The 22,827-nt window shown below is 40.1% G+C and overlaps 1 long non-coding RNA gene and 1 pseudogene across 1 annotated transcript; both read left to right on the top strand.

The window, feature by feature from the left end:
- The first annotated feature begins 2,345 nt into the window (after positions 1–2,345).
- LOC134756704 (uncharacterized) lies at positions 2,346–6,473 on the top strand. The gene is made up of 2 exons (XR_010129790.1): positions 2,346–2,766; positions 6,022–6,473. It is a non-coding gene; the product is annotated as an uncharacterized lncRNA (long non-coding RNA).
- Positions 6,474–7,012: 539 nt separating this feature from the next.
- On the top strand, positions 7,013–11,032 carry LOC101133921 (protein FAM91A1-like; annotated as a pseudogene).
- The last annotated feature ends 11,795 nt before the right edge of the window (positions 11,033–22,827 follow it).

Here is a 22,827-nt window from a genome sequence, read left to right as displayed (position 1 = left end):
TCTCTTGTTCTGTCACCCAGGCTAGAGTGCAGTGGCATGATCTCGGCTCACCACAACCTACAACCCAGGGTCAAATGACCCTCCCACATCAGCCTCCTGAGTGGCTGAGACCACAGATGCATGCCACTACTCCCGGCTATTTTTTTGCCTTTTTGGTAGAGACAGGGTCTTGCCTTGTTGCCCAGGCTGGCCTCAAACTCCTGAGCTCAAGCAATTCATCCACCCCTGCCTCCCAAAGTGCTGGGATTACAGACATGAGCCACCACACCCAGCCTTCCTGAAATATTCTTGATAATTATAGTTCCTGAACAGTTTTCCCAAGCTGTTCTAGCCATCCCAAGAATGTTGGCAGGCTTCTCCATATGTTTGGAGGTGTAACTATAATGGTTCCTGGGTTTCAAGCTCCAGTCTCCATCTCCCCTCAGGTGCTTGCTTTCCCATAAGGTTCCATCTGACTACTAGAATATCAGGGGATTTCCATAAAGACAAGACTTTGATCTTGGCAACCCTTTGGTAAATAGCCAGGATTCTCAATCTTTGTGCAGCACCAAGGTAGTTTTAAGATCTCTGTTAGTTTAGTCTCAGTGTTGTAATTCAATCTAAATAAACAACGAGGCTATCTGCTGGAGAAAAGGATGAATCTAACAGCAATGCCACCAGCATGCCCTCTTCCCAGAATAACTCCACGCTAGCCATTGGAGCTTCTTTAGGTATATAAGAGCCCTTTAGGTTGGTAACCTCGCTGGTGTGTGTATAGATTAAAACCTTGACCTATATCTCCTCTCCCTTACTTGAATGTTTGACTTTACTTTGGGGGCAAAAGTTTGGATTGTTAGGGGACTATATGCTTTATATACTCTTCTATGCAATAGAAAGAGATTATATTAATTCACTCATTGAGCTTTCATAGTAATATAAGCCATATTAGGCTTGTCATTTTGTCAGTGATGGGTGTAAGTATGTGGCTTTTATTACTCATACCATCCTCTGACAAAGGCATCCTTATTTCTCTTTCCAATTTCACAATAAGGTGCAGAAGAAGGTCTTTACCATCTGTTAAAGATGTTCAGGGCTGGGCACGGTGGCTCACACCTATAATCCCAGCCCTTTGCGAGGCCTAGGTGGGTGGATCACTTGAGGTCAGGAGTTTGAGACCAGCCTGGCCAACATGCTGAAACCCTGTCTCTACTAAAAATGCAAAAATTAGCCAAGCATAGTGGTGCACGCCTGCAGTCTCAGCCACTTGGGAGGCTGAGGCATGAGAATCCTTTGAACCTGGGAGATGGAGTTTGCAGTGAGCCAAGATGGTGCCTCTGCACTCCAGCTTGAGTGACAGAATGAGACTGTCAAAAAACAACAACAACAAAAAAAAGATGCTCAGGAGAGATGTTTTGTAGAGAGGAAGATATTCCCTAGTACCTATAAGTCATCTCAAGGAGGTGGTCATATCTTTCCTAGTGCTAGAAAAGCCCTATTCAGAGACCTTCAGTGTTTTTCCACCTCCTGTCAACCTGCCTTATACTTCCCGTATCTCCATATGGGAGGCATCCCTGTGGAGTTTGCTTAGCACTTGGCCATGCTTTGTTTGAAACCTTAAAAGCTCTTAAAGAAAGTTGCCTTATGTTCCCTGATGAGAAGATGAAGTTGGCAAAAGAATGGTGAAAGGCAGGGATCTTGATGAGAGGCCCCTGACTACCCCTTTAGTGATCAGCATTCTTCATTTCCCATCTCATTCCATGTCCTGGTGGAATGGCTGCAGAAGATGAGATCCAGAGACAGCGGTAGCACCTGAAGGAAACCCTTTTCATCAACAACTGCCTGTGAGAAAAGCTGGAACGTCATCTCAGCAGCTTTGATGAAGAAAATGGTGGGAGAGGCCCAAGTCAGTCTGCTTCTGGCAATATGTATTTTTCTAAAGGCATGTGACTGGGGCAGAGTTTTATAGATTTCAAGCACTTTGACATACTTTACTTCACTTATTCATTACAAATGTCCCAGCTAGAGAGGTAGGGCAGCTACTATCGTTTCTATTTATAGGTAAATAAATAGGCTTAAAGATTTGCCTCCATCTTAGAGGTATCTACCTCTAAAATCATTCTTGTGATTCCTAGGCTGTCTTCTGTCTGCTGCTGTACACTGCCTGCTGTCTCTCTGCTTCTTATGTGATTGGCATTCAGTAGAACCCAGGTTTCTGAGCACCTCATGTAGCAGAATGAGAGTCTCCTCTGCTGCCATACTCATCAGCTTCCCTTATGTCTCGGTTACTCTTCATTCTACCACCCCAAGGTGGTTCTCTCCAACCCCCCTCCTCTTAGATTGTTCTCACACAGAGGCCATCATTTCATAACATTGTGCTGGGCCGGAAGAACCGCAACCAGGTCCCTTCCCATACCAAAGCAGTAACTATTTTGGAAAAGCCTCCTTCATATTGCAGCCATTGGACATGATAATACATGTGATGTGCTGGAGTTTGTTAAGAATCATGTGAAAATTAAGCTTCTGCCCCATCGCACTAAAGTTCCAGCCCTGAGTCCCCATGGTTTTCTCCCTAGACTAAGATAGAGAGGAAGAACATGAAATATGCAGAAAGCATTCTCTTAAGCAAACGTGTATAATTTGCCTAAATTGTAATTATTTCCTGGAACAGCATGCACCTCTAAACTCTACAGGCACATCATAGATTCCATCGTCCAGCTGTATAATGACAACAGAGTTCTCAGAGAACACCGGAGACTCCCCCGACTTGCCTGAATCAAGTTTCTAGAGGTAAGCGGTGAAAATCCACAATATGAAGTCACTCTCAGATGGGTCCCTTCTCTTGTCATACTCCACTGTAGAAACAAAAGAGGACGGGGAAGCCAGAGCTGCTCAAAACTTTATAACCCACAATTGTCATAGTTATTCTCAACTTACACAGGGCTGCTTTCTAGACGCACCCCCTCCAGGCCCCCAGACTGCCAGGCTCCAGGAATAAGTAGCTCTGAGAAATATAGTTTTTCGGTGCAAGCCACACTCCACTATTGCAAATTGGAGAAGAGAAGGACAAACTTAAAAGGTGAAAAGATTTAAGAGAACAACGTGGTGAAACCCCATCTCTACTAAAAATACAAAAATTAGCTAGGCGTGGTGACATGCACCTGTAGTCCCAGCTACTCAGGAGGCTGAGGCAGGAGAATCATTTCAACCTGGGAGGCGGAGGTTGCAGTGACCCAAGATTGCGCCACTGCACTCTAGCCTGGGTGACAGAGCAAGACTCCCTCTCAAGAAAAAAAAAAAAAAAGAAAGAAAGAAGAAAGAAAACAATTGTTTTAATTGAATACATTTTGTCAAGATTAAATCAACTTTCCCCTAGGGTACTGATAGAATAAGCAATCATAATTTAGATTCTAACTTACTGGTCTTTGAGAAAGTGTGAAAACCAAAAAGGTGCCATAAGCCAAAAAAGGAGCAAAAGTCCTAATTTTCAAGCTGATGAAAATAAAGAACTAAAAAATTGAAATCGTCATAGTTCATCTTGGTCCTTGGCAAAATACAAATTTATTGATTGAAAATATAATATCCTAGCTACCTTATTGTTCCTAGCTCTTACCACTGAGGAGAAAAACCAAACGCAAACAAAAGTATGTTCAAATTGGCAAAAATGTTTACAAACCTGCAAAATCTCTTCAGCCTATCCCTTAAACTCCAGACTTGGTATTTACTAAGCTCTGCTGTGTACAATACCCACCTTAATATCCATTCTTGCACAAGTTCTGTTAGGTATAAGCCAAGATCACATGGGATTTTTTTTTTTTTCTACCCTCTCATGCCTATGTCTGCTTTTGCTTCCAAAGACCCTTCTGCGTAAGGACTGTCCTCAGACTACTGGAGTCATTTAGTCACAAGCTTGCCTGAGGCTCAGAGCTGGCAATACCTGGGAGTTTATGTCAATCCCACAGCACCCAGCAACCTTGCCTGCGAAGTATTTACCCATGATTGACAGGTGCAGGTGTATGAAAGTCCAGCTCCTTGACTTGAGGGGTGCCTTTGTGGTGAATTAGCTTTGGGAAAAGGGAATCCAGAGGCCAACTTTGTAAAACTCCAGATAGATAAATGGAAAGAAATCTTTGCCTTGGAAGTCCAGTTGAGAAAGATAGTGATTTACTTCGGACTGTGGAAAGAGAGACTAAAATCTTTACTTTCTCATGGGAAAGAAGCCTATGGTGAAAGAGAAACAAAGAGAATGGTGGGAAATAGGGTGGGTCTACTCAGTAGCTTTAAACCATTCTGTCATATTATAAAGCCTGGTGAGGTTTTAACTAACACAAGTGCCCAGACTCTACACCTAGAGATTCTGATTTAAATGCTTCCAGGTGGGTGGAAGCCACTAGTAGTCTTAAAAAGCTCCCAAGTAATTTTCACATGTGGCTAGAGATGAAAAGGACCATCTATCTGTTAGAATGTCAAGTCACCAGCATAGAAGTGTCCCAAATGTGCAGCTACCTCATAGAAAAGGCTTAACACCACCCACTGATGGAATTTTCCTTCCTCTCGCCATGGTTTTGTTTGCATAGCATGGAAAAAAGAGAAGACAAAAAGAGATAGATGGATAGATTGAACCTATAATTTGCCTATGTAGAGCAGTTTCTCAAACTTATCTGACCACAAGATGCAGTGAGAAATATACAATTCTTTGTGATGGGTTTTTAAAAAATCTTTCATTATGTGTAATCCAACCTTCCTAGTATTTAAATAAAGCCTGTAGTAGCAAGCAGTCCACTATTGATTTCACAACCCATAACTTGTTCAGAATTGCAATTAGAAAATTTTACTTTTGGCCAGGCTTGGTGGCTTGAGCCTGTAATCCCAGCACTTTGGGAGGATCACCTGAGGTTGGGAGTTTGAGATCAGCCTGACCAACGTGGAGGAACCCCATCTCTACTAAAAATACAAAAAAAAAAAAAAAAAAAATTAACTGGGCGTGGTGGTGCCTGCCTGTGATCACAGCTACTTGGGAGGCTGAGGCAGAATTGCTTGAACCCTGGGGGTGGAGGTTGTGGTGAGCGAAGATTGCACCATTGCACTCCAGCCTGGGCAACAAGAGCGAAACTGTTTCAAAAAAAAAAAAAAAAAAAAAGCAAAAAGAAAAGAAAAAGAAAGAAAAAAAGAAAAAAATTTTTTTCACTTCTGCTCAACCTTTTTATCAAGCAAAATCTCAAAAGAACATTTACTGTAAAAGAACATTGACTATAAACATCTTTCTGTGAATCCTTATTTCTGTCCCAGCCACCATGACCCAATAATCTCTAGAGCCTGTTAGTGTTCTACAGATTGAAGCCTTCCCTCTAACTGCTCCTAAATCTGTGATGTAGTGGAAAAAGTTTGAGGCCTTGATTCTCATCCCAGGTTTTTCACCTACAGATCATATGCCCTTAGCCTCTTGACACCATTGTCTCCTTACGGCCAAAGATGGAACTGTACTTGGGTGGTATCTGAGCACCCTGTTGGCTTTGACTTTCTAGGGCTCTTCTCTTGGCACCACTCTCTTATTTAAAAGGAATAGGATGTGGACTTAGGAGGGTTATTTCTCTGCAAACTATCCTCTCTTTCTTATGACAAGCTATTTCTGAATGTGCACATTTGAGGCTAAGCAAATCCCTTCCTGGGAGGCGTGAAAGACCTTTGTTTCTCTCCAGAGGAGTATTATGGAAAGTCAATTGATGCTGAGGAGGTGGTAGAGACCTAGCTAACTCATCTGCAGCGGCTTTGAGCAAGGCTTTTAGAATCATAAGGTGGCTGGGGTCCTGTGTCCTACACCACAGGCCAGCTAGTTCATTTCAGGAGACTTTCTTTTCTATCTATTATTACTATCTTCTTCTAGACTGTAGTTCACCACCAGAGATTATCCACTTAGCTGCACTCAGTTTGCACCTGGCCTGTATCACCACTTAGCTCTCACTCCAGCCTCAGTTAGGTATCAGCAAGACCTCACCAAAGATTATTGTTTCATTGTATATGTGTGTGTGTTTTTGTTTGTTTCAGGTAACAACTGATGTTGGAACTATGAAAAGCTCTTCTCTACTTTTAACAAAGCTTAGTCACAAACAGTTCCCCAGTTGACGAGAAGAACTAAAACAACAGAACAATTGAAAGTCCAAATTTGAAAGCTCCATCTCCGAGAAGCAAATTTTACAGCCACTCCAGATTTGTATTCCAAATGGATAGTTTGATTGTAAAAATCACATCCCTTCAGCCTGCAAATGTGATAACTGCCCAAGAGACAGTGATGCCTATATCCATAGATAATCCCCTTTCCCCCAACCTATATATAACTGGAGTCAACAGCAGCTGGAGGAAAATGGCAAGGACTTGTAATCAAGATTAAGTTAGAAAAACACTGCTGTAGACTGTTTATCAGCTCTTCAGCATATGTCCGTTTTCCTTGAAGGATGAGCGTTTAGAAACCTCTGACAATAAAGTTTATTTTACACACATTCTCTTGCCTATCATTTTTTTTGTACAAATCACAATTATAAAACTTTCTTTCTCCAGCTAAAAGCAGGAAACTCAGTCACAAATGTGTTCACTACATGTATACCACAGAATGATAGCAACCAGTCTGATTGCATCACTTGATTCCAAAATTAAATGTTAGCACTCGGTAGTGAAACTACATGTATCTCCAACTCTGGAAACCACAGGCAAGATATTCCTGTTTCCTGCAGGGAAACAGATCTATAAGCAGGGCAGCAGTCTCAAACATGTACACTCCTGTGAAATCCAAGGAAACAATGATAGTGACACAGGGCAGGCAAGCCCCAAAACTGGTTTGTAGCCTGGGAAATTTCTCCCAGACTGTAGTCTCCTTGGCTTTGCCCAGAAAAGAATTCAAGGATACGCCGCTGGTGAGAGAAAGCAACTTTTATTGAACTGGTGCTGCTTCTTGCAGAGCAGGGCTAACCCATAGGCAGTGTGCCCAGAGTTGGTGCCTGTGGGCTACTAGCTAGTTGTATTTAGAGCCACTTTTAATTGCATGCCAATTAAGAGGTAGGTTATTCAGAACTTTCTGGAAAAGGGGCAGGGAGTTTCCAGAACCATATAAAGTAACTTCCAGGCCATTGCCAAGGTGTGTTGCCATGACATTTGTAAACTGGCCATGGTCCCAGTGGTAGTGTCTTTATGCGCATAAGCAGTGAGGGCAACTAGAGGTCACTTTCATCATCATCTGCTGGTTTCAGCAGGCTTCTCCACTGCACCCTGTTTTGACCAGATCCTGCTCTGTTCAATGGGGTTGTGACTGGAAAATAAGTCCTTCTGGTCTCCTACCTCATTTCCTCATCAGAGATTATATACTGCTCCTTAATCTTAAGGGGCTTGCAGAAGGGTGGAGGTTCATCTTCTGTAACTGCTTCCTGCTGATGTTATGGGCATAGACCCTGCCTAGCACTGGAGAGGTAAAATCTCTGGATACCTGTTCTAAAAGGCCCAAAGGTAAGATGTCTTTATTTTCTGGGTCAGAAGAGGGGATGGGTTGAAAGCCTTGTGCCAGCATCATCTTTACATGGAATTATTGTAATCTGGAAGACACAAACTTTACAAGGAGGTTAAACGAGCAAAGAGCAAAGATTAGTAATAAAAAGATATCTGTTAAAGGTCCTAGGAAGGGTAAAAACCAAGTGTCTGCTGGTAGAGATTCCTTTATTGAATTCCATCAGCAGGGCAAAGCAGTAAGAGGGAAAACATTATAATTAGGAGTAAGAGAAAAACTTTCATGCTCATCCACAGCATCATGTTATTACTGTTATCTGTGCATTTGCAAAACAATAGCTTTAAGTCTTCTGGGCGTTTGCAAATATAGGTCACAGCATCGTCCTCTGACATCTGTGAGGACTCATAACAATCTTTGAGGGCCGGGGGCGGTGGCTCACGCCTGTAATCCTAATACTTTGGGAGACCAAGGAGGGCGGATCATGAGGTCAGGAGATCAAGACCATCCTGGCTAACACGGTGATATCCCGTCTCTACTGAAAATACAAAAAAATTAGCCGGGAGTGGTGATGGGCGCCTGTAGTCCCAGCTACTCGGGAGAGTGAGGCAGGAGAATGGCGTGAACCCGGGAGGTAGAGCTTGCAGTGAGTTGAGATCGCGCCACTGCACTCCAGCCTGGGGACACAGTGAGACTCCGTCTGAAAAAAAAAAAAAAAAAAGGATCTTTGAGGCTGGGCATAGTGGCTCATGCCTGTAATCCCAGCACTTTGGGAGGCTGAGGCAGGCATTTCACAAGGTCAGGAGTTCGAGACCAGCCTGGCCAACATGGTGAAACCTTGTCGCTACTAAAAATACAAAAAAAAAAAAAAATTAGTCAAGCATGGTGGCACGTGCCTGTAATCCCAGCTACTCAGGAGGCTGAGGCAGGAGAATTGCTTGAACCCAGAAGGTGGAGGTTGCAGTGAGCCGAGATCGAGCCATTGCACTCCAGCCTGGGTGACAGAGCAAGACTTCATCTAAAAAAAAAAAAAAAAAAAATTAACTTTGAAGTTTAACAGCAGTGGGGGTGCTTAATAATGCCTGATAGGGGTCCTTTCCATTTTGGTTGTAATTGATTCTTGGGGGATTCTTCTTTCTAAGTTTTTAGTAAGACTATGTATCCTGGTTGAATGGGAGAGTCAATCCTTTTCCTCGTGGGAGGAGGTTACGTTTCACTTCCATATGATTGAAGGGCCTTTTGATCCTGGCCTAAGTTGATAACCTATGTATCTCTTCATCAAACAGAACGTCTAAAGTTAAAAAGGGCCTTCCGAGCTGCTCAGGCGACCCAGCCTCCCATCGCTGCTGCTCTAGTGCTCGGTTGGCCTGGGCCGCACTCAACTGTAGGGAGCCCAGGCCAAGAGGCAGCCTGGGCTTTCTGCATTGTGAGGCGCCGGGCCTCCCGCAGCGCTCCGCTGACGGGCTGCGGGTGGGCAGGCGGGAGGCCTAGTGTGGGTAGCGGTCGTGGCCCCCGCCGCCGGCCCTGGCCGCTGCATCTTGAACATAGATGTGGAGTTCCACATCTGGCACAACTACACCTGGAACAAGTTGCCGGCCAATGTGAGACAGTCATTAAGTGGAGATGGCTCATCATGGAGGTCTTCATCCTTGTCTTCACAAGTAGGCTGTAGAGGAGGAAATACAGGACGTATTGGTCTTGCTGTTCAGGGTGGCAGAGGAGGAAGAAAATCCCAGTCATCTTGGAAATTCACAGAGAGAATATGAAAAGCAGGTTGACCTGTACAGTATCTGCAATCAGTTACGATACAGAAATAACTTAAACATGTCAAGAAAGATGAATGCAGATACTATGAGGAACTGCTAAAGTACAGCCAAGATCATCTCATGCTGTACCCTTACCATCTATCGGATATTATGGTGAAGGGCTTGAGGATAACACCATTTTCATATTATACTGGGATTATGGAGAATATTATGAACAGTGAGAAAAGTTATGATTCATTGCCCAATTTTACTGCTGCTGACTGTCTAAGGCTTCTCGGCATAGGAAGAAACCAGTATATTGATCTTATGAATCAGTGTAGATCATCAAAAAAATTCTTCAGAAGGAAAACAGCCCGTGATCTTCTACCAATAAAGCCAGTGGAAATTGCCATAGAGGCGTAGTGGGTGGTGCAGGCTGGATATATCACAGAAGACGACATCAAGATACGCACTTTGCCTGAGAAATGTGCCTGAGAAATCAGCTTCATTGGCAACTGATAGTGATACAAATAGTCAAGAAGATCCAGCTGACTCAGCCAGTGTAAGCAGCCTGAGTCTGTCTACAGGACACACGAAACGCATCGCATTCCTGTTTGACTCCAGTCTTACTGCCTTCTTAATGATGGGATATCTTTCACCAGTTCAGAGCACTGGTGAAGGAGAAGCACAGAGGTATTCTGATCATGCACTTACTCTGAGAAACACAATACTGTTTCTGCATCATAACAAAGACCTAGTTGTGCAAACTGCACAGCCAGACCAACCCAATTATGGTTTTCCTCTGGATCTCTTATACTGTGAAAGCCTTCTTGGTCTGGACCCTGCAACTTGCAGCAGAGTTCTAAACAAAAACTACACGCTGCTTGTTTCCATGGCTCCCCTCACCAATGAAATCCAGCCCATCAGCAGCTGCACCCCTCAGCATATTGGACCAGCTATCCCAGAAATCAGCTCTGTCTGGTTTAAACTGTACATTTATCATATCACTGGACAAAGACCACCATCCCTTTTATTGTCCAAAGGTACAAGACCTCAAAAACTGCCAGATATATTTCAGAGTTATGATCGATTGCTAATAACATCTTGGGGTCATGATCCTGGAGTAGTTCCTACCTCAAATGTGCTCACGATGTTGAATGATGCTTTAACACATTCTGCAGTTTTAATTCAGGGGCATGGTCTTCATGGGATAGGAGAAACTGTCCATGTCCCATTTCCATTTGATGAAACAGAACTACAAGGAGAGTTCACTCGCGTCAATATGGGTGTTGATAAAGCATTGCAGATACTAAGGAACAGTGGACTTACAACATCTCTGCGGATATGTCAGCATGTTGAATGTTTCCATCCAACTTGCAAATAGAAAACTCAGTGATGCTTCTGATGAGAGAGGAGAACCTGATTTGGCTTCTGGCTCAGATGTAAATGGGAGTACAGAGTCATTTGAAATGGTCATTGGGGAAGCAACTACAGATTCAGCAACAAAGCAAACCTCTGGTGCCACAACAGAAGCAGATTGGGTTCCTCTCGAGCTGTGCTTTGGAATTCCACTGTTCAGTTCCGAATTAAACTGGAAAGTTTGTAGGAAAATTGCCCTAAATAACTTATCAAAAAAAAAATCATTCATATTTAAACATCTTCTCAAACGCCAGCCCATTTTCTGGCACAAACAAGGAAGCAGTTCTCAGTGATACTATCTGTCCAAAATCAAGTGCACTCAAACCATCATTTTCTTGTTTGAGTAGCTTGGGCTACCACTCAACCAATAATACATCATAATGTTCTTAATTTTCTAAACTGACAAGGCTATATAATAAAAGGTACAAAATGTATATAACCACTCATCATAGGTAAGTGGCGGATTTTCTTTCAGTAAAGGATTTAAATACTATTATACTTCAACAGTCAAGCTAGACTTACTTTCTAGGTCTTATATTAATGTTAATTGAGAACTTTCATAATTACTTCCTATATAAAGATGAGAATTATCTGACTTTGAATTTCTATCATATTAGTATATACTTTAAGTCATATATGTGAGTTTGAAACCTACATCAATAATACCATATAAGTTCTAAATGAATTGTAGAATATTGTCCAAAAAATTAAAATATTTACATATCATTATCCCCACCATATGCATTGGAAAGAGGTTATTCATTATGACATATTCTGGTATATTTCCCAGTGAATCTCTATCTCTTGTGAAGTTTCTTCTTATGCAATGCCTGGTCACCAGGGATCTGTGAGGTTCATGATAGAAATACTAATAGCAGTTACTGAAGTCTGAGCTGACTTGTGTGTTGCAGATGCTGTGTGTCAGAGTGAAGTATTCTTATACAGTAAAGTACATTTACTTACTTAAGTCCAACTGTTCCCTAGTTTTCCAAGGTCAAGGAAAAAAATGGGTTATAAAATGGAAATGGAAAAACTCTCTCTGGTTGGGTTTGTGGTTATTGCACCAATATCTATTTCTTAGAAATTTTCCTGCTAGCCAGGTACAGTGGCTCACACCTGTAATCCAGAGCTTTGGGAAGCCAAGGCAGGAGGATCCCTTAAGCCTAGGACTTCCAGACAAGCCTGGGCAACACAGCAAGACATCATGTCTACATAAATTAAAACACAGCCAGTGTGGTGGCACACACCTGTAGTCCCAGCTACTTGGGAGGTTGAGGTGGGATGATCATTTGAGCCCAGGAGGTGGAGGCTACAATGAGGCAAGATTGTACTTGATATGGTTTGGCTGTGTCCCTATCCAAATCTCATCTTGAATGTCCATGTGCTGTGAGAGGGACCATGTGGGAGGTAATTGAATCATGGGGGCAGTTCTTTCCGGTGCTGCTTTCATGACAGTGAGTAACTCTCAAGAGATCTGATAGTTATTATATGGGGGAGTTTTCCTGCACAAGCCTCTTTGCCTACTGCCACCTACGTAAGACGTGACTTGCTCCTCCTTGCCTTCCGCCATGACTGTGAGGCTTCCCTAGCCAGGAGAAACTGTAAGTTCAATTAAACCTCTTTCTTTTGTAAATTGCCGAGTCTGGGGTGGTCTTTATCAGTAGTGTGAAAACAGACTACTACAGTAAATTGGTACCAGTAGAGTCGGGGCTGCTGAAAAGATACCCAAAAATGTGGAAGCGACTTTGAAACTGGGTAACAGGCAGAGGCTGGAACGGTTTGGAGGGCTCAGAAGAAGATAGAAAAATGTGGGAAAGTTTGGGACTTCCTAGAGACTTGTTGAATGGCTTTGACCAAAAACCTGATGGCAATATGGACAATAAAGTTGAGGCTAAGGTGGTCTTAGATGGAGATGAGAAACTTGTCGGAGACTGGAGCGAAGGTGACTCTTGTTACGTTTTAGCAAAGAGACTGGCAGCATTTTGCCCCTGCCCTAAAGATTTGTGGAACTTTAAACTTCAGCGAGATGATTTAGGGTATCTGGTGGAAGAAATTTCTAAGCAGCAAAGCATTCGAGATGTGACTTGGGTACTGTTAAAGGCATTCAGTTTTATAAGGGAGGCAGAGCATAAAAGTTCAGAAAATTTGCTGCCTGACAATGTGATAGAAAAGAAAAACCCATTTTCTGAGGAGAAATTCAAGCTGGCTGCAGAAATTTGCATAAGTAACTAGAAGCCGCATGTTAATCCCCAAGACAATGGGGAAAATGTCTCTAGGGCATGTCAAAGCTCTTCACAGCAGCCCCTCCCATCACAGGCGCAGAAGCCTAGGAGAAAATGGTTTCATGGTCCAGGCCCAGGGTCTCCATGCTGTGTGCAGCCTAGGGACTCCATGCCCTGCGTCCCAGCCACTCCAGCCCCGACTAAAAGGACCCAAGATATAGCTTGGGCTGTTGCTTGAGAGGGTGGAAGCTCCAAGCCTTGGCAGCTTCCATCTAGTGTTGAGCCTGCAGGGGCACAAAAGTCAAGAACTGAGGTTTGGAAACCTGTCTAGATTTTAGAGGATGTATGGAAATGCCTGGATGCCCAGGCAAAAGTATGCTGTAGGGGGCAGGGCCCTCATGGAGAACCTCTGCTAGGGCAGTGCGGAAGGGAAATGTGGGGTCAGAGCCCCTACACAGAGTCCTTACCTAGTGGAGTTGTGAGAAGTGGGCCACTGTCCTCCAGACCCCAGAATGGTAGATCCACTGACAGCTTGCACCATGTGCCTGGAAAAGCTGCAGACACTAAACAGCAGCCTGTGAAAGCGGCCAGGAGGGGGGCTACACCCTGCAAAGTCACAGGGGTGGAGCTGCCCAAGACCATGGGAAACCACCTCTTGCATCAGTGTAACCTGGATGTGAGACATGGAGTCAAAGGAGATCATATTGGAGCTTTAAGATTTAACCGTCCTGCTGGATTTTGGACTTGCAGGGGGCCTATAGCCCCTTTGTTTTGGCCAATGTCTCCCATTTGGAATGACTGTATTTATTCAACGCCTGTACCGGCAATGCATCTAGGAAGTAACTAACTTGCTTTTGATTTTACAGGCTCACAGGTGGAAGGGACTTTCCATGTCTTGAATGAGACTTTGGACTGGACTTTTGAGTTAATGCTGAAATGAGTTACGACTTTGGGGGACTGTTGGGAAGACATGATTGGTTTTGAAATGTGAGGACATGAGATTTGGGAGGGGCCCAGGGCAGAATGGTTTGGTTGTGTCCCTACCCAAATCTCATCTTGAATTTCCATGTGTCGTGGGAGGGATCCAGTGGGAAGTAATTGAATCATGGGGGCAGGTCTTTCCCATGCTGTTCTTGTGACAGGAAGTCTGAAGAGGGGAGTTTTGCTGCACAAGCTCTCTTTTCCTGCTGCCATCCATGTAAGACGTGACTTGCTCCTCCTTGCCTTCTGCCATGATTATGAGGCTTCCCCAGACACATGGAACTGTAAGTCCAATTAAACCTCTTTCATTTGTAAATTGCCCAGTCATGGGTATGTCTTTATCAGCAGCATAAAAACAGACTAAGACAGTACTCCAGCTTGGGCTACAGAAAGAGACCCTATCTCTATAAAAATAAAAAATGTTCCTGCTATTCAATACTACATCGTATCTTCTTCAGGATAGTTCATTTGGGAATCGCTGAGTTTACCCCTGACTCTAGGGATGGGACATGGAATTTACACCTAAAATAATCAGCGTCTGAAAGGACGTCCCCTCTCTGGATATGGAAAAGGAAGAACTGCATGAGTTGTATGCAGCTGCCTTGCAATCCCATGGGAAACAATGCTAGCTCACAGGAAGGCAAAAGCTGACTGTTGAAAAGAAACCAAGTCCTTGAAGACATTGTTAGGCCCCAAACCAATCAACCCAGAAACCCATTTACCACTGAATCTAGAGTTAAATAAGCAAGAAAATCCCCTTTTATTTAATCCAGTCTGAGTTGGGTATTCTGTCATTAGCAAATGAAGGCATCCTGACATGTGGGAATGTCAAGACACACAAGCTCTTGTGCAGTTTTCCATGCATGGGGACAGTGCCCTGGCATTCCAGAAATCATGGCTTACTTATCACCACTCTCCAATCAACTGCAAATAACATCTTAAAACTAAGTGCAAAGAGAATGATCAGGAATATCATAAAATCTGCATTTATTTTTTTAAAAAAAAGGAGCTTACAGTGAAGTAGTCTCAAGCAACTGCTTTCTTTTATTTTTTTTTCTTTTTTTTCTTTTATTATTATACTTTAAGTTTTAGGGTACATGTGCACATTGTGCAGGTTAGTTACATATGTATACATGTGCCATGCTGGTGCGCTGCACCCACTAACTCGTCATCTAGCATTAGGTATATCTCCCAATGCTATCCCTCCCCCCTCCCCCCACCCTACAACAGTTCCCAGAGTGTGATGTTCCCCTTCCTGTGTCCATGTGATCTCATTGTTCAATTCCCACCTATGAGTGAGAATATGCGGTGTTTGGTTTTTTGTTCTTGCGATAGTTTACTGAGAATGATGATTTCCAATTTCATCCACGTCCCTACAAAGGACATGAACTCATCATTTTTTATGGCTGCATAGTATTCCATGGTGTATATGTGCCACATTTTCTTAATCCAGTCTATCATTGTTGGACATTTGGGTTGGTTCCAAGTCTTTGCTATTGTGAATAGTGCCACAATAAACATATGTGTGCATGTGTCATTATAGCAGCATGATTTATAGTCCTTTGGGTATATACTTCTCAAAAGAAGACATTTATGCAGCCAAAAAACACATGAAAAAATGCTCACCATCACTGGCCATCAGAGAAATGCAAATCAAAACCACAATGAGATACCACTCACACCAGTTAGAATGGCAATCATTAAAAAGTCAGGAAACAACAGGTGCTGGAGAGAATGTGGAGAAATAGGAACACTTTTACACTGTTGGTGGGACTGTAAACTAGTTCAACCATTGTGGAAGTCAGTGTGGCGATTCCTCAGGGATCTAGAACTAGAAATACCATTTGAGCCAGCCATCCCATTACTGGGTATATACCCAAAGGACTATAAAGCAACTGCTTTCTAAGTGGGATGGCTGAAGCAAGAGACCTTAAATCACTTGACCGTCTTCACAAAACAGAACTGAAGCAGAACCAGAAGTCCCCTGATAGCCTTTCAGGGACACCACCTACAAATACACCGTAATCCCTCATACCCCACACGCCACTTCAGGGAAAGGGACATGAGGCAGGAATACAAATATATACCATCTGTGACACTTCCTAAGCTCCTGGCTTCAGAGTAGCCATCCTGATAATTATTTTTTAAAGTCCACATTATAAATGTGCCAGTTAAGTGAGTTATGGAAATCATTCCAGATACTGGTTCACCAGTAACATCAGTTTAGCCCTAAATATTGTCATAAGTTCTCTGATAGGCTCATGTGATTTAAGCTGGTGCTCTGTCAAGACTAGACTTAGGCATTTTATCCTTTTTATGACATTATGTATGTTGAAGAGAATATATGAATATATTTTATATATATGAATATATATAAAACCTTCATTATCACATTATTCTCAATCCAGCATTTTTTCAGCCCCTGATTTTCATGTTAGTTCAGCATTCTTACATCTTTACAGATTTTCATCTAAGACTACATTTCTATTGTTTTATATAATCAGCCCCCCTAAGATCAACATGTCCACATTTTTTGGCAAAGACAAAGCCTACTGATTTCAGGATCATTATTTTCCTTTTTCAAAAGCACAAACCCAAACTGAGAAATAAATCAAGAGAAATTCTCCTTTTTTCTATGCTAATTTAGAAGTAGAGTCTTTATTTCTTTTCAAACCCAAAGAGAATCAGACATACAATATGAATTTATCTACTTTCACTTGCTCAGACTGAGAGGAAAGATTAATATTTTCAGGCTGTTAGTCAGAACTGTTCATTCAAATATTATTTAATAAAATCCAAGAACCAGCTAAAAAGTTGCTTAAGCTAAGAAACCTTCACCAGCCTCATGGGAAATTGTGTACAGTTTTCTACTAGAATAGCCTATAAATGCTTACTGAAAATGTCTAAGTTCATATCTTGGTAACTAACATTTTAACTTGATCTGCAGAATAATATATGCTTCTTTAGTGCTAAGATATGAATATTAGAGGCATTCTTTCTTAAAATTTCTATTTAGTTATATTTTCACAAATAACTATATAATATTAAAATTCTGCATGTGGCATAAAACATATTTTAATGGAGAAGGTAATGTGTAGGGAGTTTATTCCTGTTTGCTATTAGAACTTGTGTTTATTCTTGGTTAAAAAAACTGCACTGATTACAACATAGAAAAAAAACAAAAGTATGTTGTATATCTCTTACAGTAGAAGATAAAGAGTAGTTCTAAATTTAGAAAGGAAAAGTAAATATACACAGTGAAAATATGTGTCAGTGAGATGTTAATCAAAGATCAACTATTGCTGAGACCAGCAATATTAAATCCCTGCACAATTACTCATATCATAATGAGAATTTTAAAAAGAAAATATGAACACATAACATAATGAAGGCAGAAGTCACTCTTATCCTTCATCTTTGTACTCCCAATTCAGGAAGCTGGTATAGTATCTTCATTATAATTACTATTCAACAAACATTTGTAAAATGAATGAATAAGGAATGAATGATGAGAAAAATGATAAACATCTCCCTCTGTCTCCTGGGAGTTAACTGCACTACTTTCTTTTAAATTTAATTAATCCTCAATGTCCTTGTAAAATAGCCAAAGGGAAAATGTATTTACATTACTCTAAATATTGATGGAATCTACAAAAAGGGTTAATTAAACAACTTCCTCAAAGTAAATAAAATGTTCACAATCCAGCTAGGATAAAAGGATTTAAATCATTTCCTAGGTAGAGGGCTTTCAATTAGAGCCCCTGCTGCATTAACCACGGAAACTCATCTCACTCTCTTCATGATGGAGCCCTGAGTGTTGCTGCTAATCTGTACTCTACCATTCTAATGCTTTTAAGGTTCCTTTTCAGCACTTCCTCCTCGTAATCCACAAATACTGAGACCAAGGCATTTTTTGGGTCAGTCCTAATTTCAAGCATTCTATCCTGCCCTCCCCAAATGAACTCACACTTATTAGACCATATGTTCCTATATTAGTTCAGGAAGGGGGAAAAAATGTTAATCACACTTGTATATAAGAGATCATAAAAAAACAGTTTACTAATCTGTGAAAATACCATTCATTCTCTGTTTACCTCTGGTCCACAGCTAAGCAATCAGTAGGATATAAATGTACCCTATGTTCACTATTCAGTATTCATAAGTATACTATTTATGAATTGGAAATCTGACACAACATTTACATGACCTAATTTTGAAAATTTAAAATAGTGTAAGGCCCCTAGGCTTAATTTTACAGGGGAAAGATTAAAGGGACACAAGCAAACATATATTCTCTCTCTGTGCTGTGGGACACTGGTAATTTTTTGACTTAAAATATTTGATACTTAAAATGCCAAACTTCTACATTTCTGCAGTAACAAGGCAGTTATCATATTGAATACCATTTCTTTCTCTCCAATAAGTAGAGTTAATATTAGCATATGAACTGAAAATATTAAGTGATTATAAAAAAGTCCAAATAAATTCATTAAAATTTAGCTTGGCAAAATGTTAGTTTCATGATCTTGGTAGAAGTCCTTTTATATTTATATTCAAATGAAATGAACAATTTACAAGCAAAGGAAATGGCATCAAATATTTGATACCCTGCCTCCCAAGGTGTATTGATTCATGCTTTTTGCTCAGATCTAGGTTTCTCCACTCAGGAAAAGAGGAGAATGTACCCATACTTGGGAAAACAAGTTTCCAATGGCACAGCTTTGATCAAACAGCAAAATTCTATCCATCTATGTATTGCCATCTGACAGTATGACAAATGGTCCCATGTGCAATATTCACACTACATTGTAGTCAAACCTGTAAGTCAAAGGATATGAAATAATAGTAACTATACATTAAGCACAGAAGAAAATGAAACAAACAAAAAGGTTTTAAACCAACCAAAAATATGTCTTATTTTGGATGTTCTATATATTCTTACATTCTCTCAGGTCTTTTGTGTCATTATGAACACAATTCTAACAAGCTTGATTATTTTATTTCCATTCACATATTACAGGCAACAAGCTGAAAAAGTAGAACGGGGTGTAGAGAGACAGGACAAAGTACAGATTAGGGCTTGAAGTGCCCCTGACCAGTCGACAGCAACCACATGGAATAATGACTCATGTGCATTAATGATCACACTAAATGATATTTGTTTTTTACCTAGTCCTTCAACTGACAGCTTAAAGAACTTCAGGTTGTTCTGATTCTTGAGTCTCCTCTACAACTTCAGAGAGGACTTTCATTTTATTTTGGATCAAATGCTCCACAACTAGTTGAAACTGGAATTAAATTTTATATGAAGTTCCTAGATGATTTAAAGCTGTAAGAAGAATAATAATGAATCATAAGAAAACTTGCTGCTACAGATATCAAAAAGGAATGTTACCATCCCTCATGCTAATCCTTTTCATTTTAAATAAACAGGATCTAAAAAAAATAATGCTGGGAAGTCCTAACCACATCAAGAATGCCTCAGATCAGTGACCCAAGGAACCTTCCAGAATGGATGAAATAGACCCAAAGCTGAATTCACCTAATTTTAGGGCCAAAAACCCAAAAAACAAAACAAGACCAAAAAAATCTTCAGATACTGGGAGAACAAATCTCAATTGCTCAATTGTATCTTATGAAAACAATTTTTCAAAATAAAACAAGAGATATTTAAGATTCATTAAGTTCTTGTCATTTCAAATTTTAAGAAAAATATTTTCTAATGGAATTACATATATTTGTATGATTCTTCTAGTTATATCCATGGTAATAAATACTCTTTTCAGTTGGAAATAAAACCCATTTGTGCTATATTATTAGGGAAAATATCTACATAAATTAGTTTTTAATTTAAAGTCTATCTTTTGAATTCATAAGCATAAAATTTTAACCACTTGCAAAATTTATAACACACTTAAGGTAGTCAGAAGCCTTGTCAAGTAGTTTAACAAAAGTGATTTTCACCTGTTTGTTTTAATAACAGTGCATCGATTTTATGAAAATCAGGCATGTCCTCGGGTCCTAACAAAGTATACGAAGCTGAATGGATCTATGCCAAATATGCCAGATTTTACTTTCTGAGTCTGATTTTATACTTCTGTCCTCTTTCTTACCACATGGCTTCCAGTATCACTTACAGACTAACCCTTGAAAAGGAGAAGGCTAAGTTACTAACATTCGGAAGGCTTATGAAAGTGAAGCATAGTTATGAGCCAGCAATGTTTTTATTTATGGAATGTGTGCAAACCATACACTTAAGCAAGCTTTGGGGAATGAGAGTTGGGGGGAATCAACTCTTTTATTTGCTAATTGGTATTTCCTTTAAAAGATAGATTTCTTCCAGATTTTAACTGTGTTAATAGTTACTCTAGAAAAATTGGAGATTTGTGTGCATATATTTTATGTTGTAAACAGACACATACCCAGAGACACTGAGAGAGACAGGCAGACAGTAAACAGAGGAGCACTAACCACAAACGGTTTACAAATGACCTCTGTGCTCATTCACCTGTCTGTTCCCCACCTTGCCTTTTATAGCAACTATAGCAACAGCCATGAGAGTCATTGTGGAAAGAAATAAAATAAAATAAACAAAATCCTGGAAGCTTGTAAAGAATGTGAGCAAAGGGGAGGAAGTTGTGAAAAAAATGAATAAAGGTCACCGATCCAGAGTATTGAAGAAGGCAGAGTGGAGAGCCTAGTAATGAGTATCTGGTACCCCAGTATCCTCTCCCACAGAATCTGTACAGCTCTCCGTTTATGACAGTTTAAACTTAATTTAAATTATCAAACAGACACTTTCCTCAAACCTATAAATGATGAGGCAGTTCATTCAGGCTGTATGTATAAAGTTGTTCCAGCCACCTTTTTCTAACGGCTTCTCTATATCTTTTAAATGGAGACAATGAGAGATTTGCTTAGGACAATTTGACTGTAATTTAGAAGTAGGAAATGGGAAGTATTTGTATCTTCTTTGCCTAACTCACATTAGTTACTCAAGCAAGCATTTCTTCCGTTATTGCATTTTCCTGATTACAAGTTTTATGTTTTCTCTAAAACACATATCAAAAGAAATGTCCTAAGCACTATGCAGGGGGAAGCCATGACATTTATCCACCACTGTCAGCAAAAACATGAACTTAGCCCTCAACAGAATATTTCACTTCATTCTAGTGTCACCTCTGCGTCACCTGCACTGGAGTCACCACTTGCCTGTTGGGTAAGACCAGGATGCACCACTGAAATAAAAAGGGGTCAGACAATACAAGAAAAGCCAGTAGAAATTGCCAAATGTATCAGAATACACACAGGCTTGCTAAGGATATGGCCCAAGAGGGAGGCTCTAGAGCCCACCCTGAAACAGGATTTTTGACTTCACAGAGAAATTATTTAATTTTCAATAACAATTCAATTAAAGAAAGGGAAATACAAGGCTAAACAAATAAGAAATGAAGACAAAAACCCAACTTTTCAAATCTAAAGAAAATAATATGTTTTAAAGACGCAGATGAAGATCAGGAACCCAAAACAGAAGAAAGGAAAAGCAATTAACGCTGGCATCTGATAACAACGAAAAGTATGGAGTCTGGAGAATCGCTAGACTCTAAAAATTATAAAGGTTTAGACTTGGACTTTGTACACTGAAGAAAAGAAAACTGCATGCATTTATACTGACCTATGTACACTATTGCTGCTTTTTAACTTTTGTGTATATGTAGGGTAGATTTTTTTTTTAAGTGAAAGCAAGTTTATTAAGAAAGTAAAAGAATAAAAAGGTGGCTTCTCCATAGGCAGAAAACTAGCGTAGTTTTTTTATTAGAAATTGTTATTCAATAATAGTACATGTTACAAATAAATACCATTTTAAACTGAAAAAATTGTAGACTTTCAAATCAGTTAGGGTGGTCACCCTAAAAAAGGGCATTTTTTTCCCCTTAGTCTCCTTGTTCATGTTGCTCACAACAAGAAATGGGCTAATGCTATGAATAATAATAACAAACACTGCCTTCTGTCAGGCCCTGTGCTGAATACCGTCTGCATATGTATAGGAAAGGGTTAACTCAGCAGGTCTTGTTTGCCCAGACTCTGTACATTTCCAAGAAAGGTCTGCCTTTAGGACTGGTCCTTGGCCAGCTCCTGGAGAATGAGCTCTCAGCTTTTAGAAAATTCTATCTGCTAAGAATTGTTTTGCATGTCTCAGGTTTTGGGCCACAAAATATCAGTTTAATCAGATGGTTTATGTTAACAAGTATGATTTATGGCAAACATAGATCTCTAATCTCCATTTCTCTCTCATATATCTATATTTATCTATCCATATATATGTACCTATATATATCAAATATAAAGATATGTTTATAGCAATTGTATATACATAGAGAGATAGTATGTAGTATGAAGAGAGACACAGATATTATTCTTCATTTTAGAATGTTATCTTGGTATGTTTAAAAGGAAAAACTTAAGATGTGTTGCAATTGCAGTATGAGTTTCAGGTATGTACATGTTATGTGTGTGTGTGAGAGACACACACAAACACATTTCAAACATGTTTTATGTTTAAGCTCAATATTCAAACACAGAAATATAACATCTACTCTTCATATGTTTTATGTAAGTATAGCAGCAGCATTATTAAATACTGTATTTCTATGGTGATTGAAAATTAGTAGGCAGAGAATTTTTGTAATGGTTCTTAATAATTTTTGTAATAGTAAATAATTACTTTTTGTTTAGTATAGTCTTATAATCTATACATGAATAAAGTTGGTATTTCTGTTCATATAAAAATGTGATTTACTCTCATGTACTTATCTACATGCTAAAACCATAAGTTATCAATTTTAGTTTTGTGCCAAGGCACTTTTACTGAATAAAAATAATCAGCTAATTTTATATTTTCCTGATTCAAATTTCTATGCCTGTGTAATGTTCCGGGGTTTTTTTTTTTTTAATTTCTGTAAATCAGAATATTCAGATGTTGAAAAAGTCTTTG

The sequence above is a fragment of the Gorilla gorilla genome, chromosome 1 (assembly GCF_029281585.2).
Source record: "Gorilla gorilla gorilla isolate KB3781 chromosome 1, NHGRI_mGorGor1-v2.1_pri, whole genome shotgun sequence".
NCBI lineage: Eukaryota > Metazoa > Chordata > Mammalia > Primates > Hominidae > Gorilla > Gorilla gorilla.
Note: the sequence above shows the minus strand (reverse complement) of the source record. Positions and strands in the feature narration are given on the sequence as shown.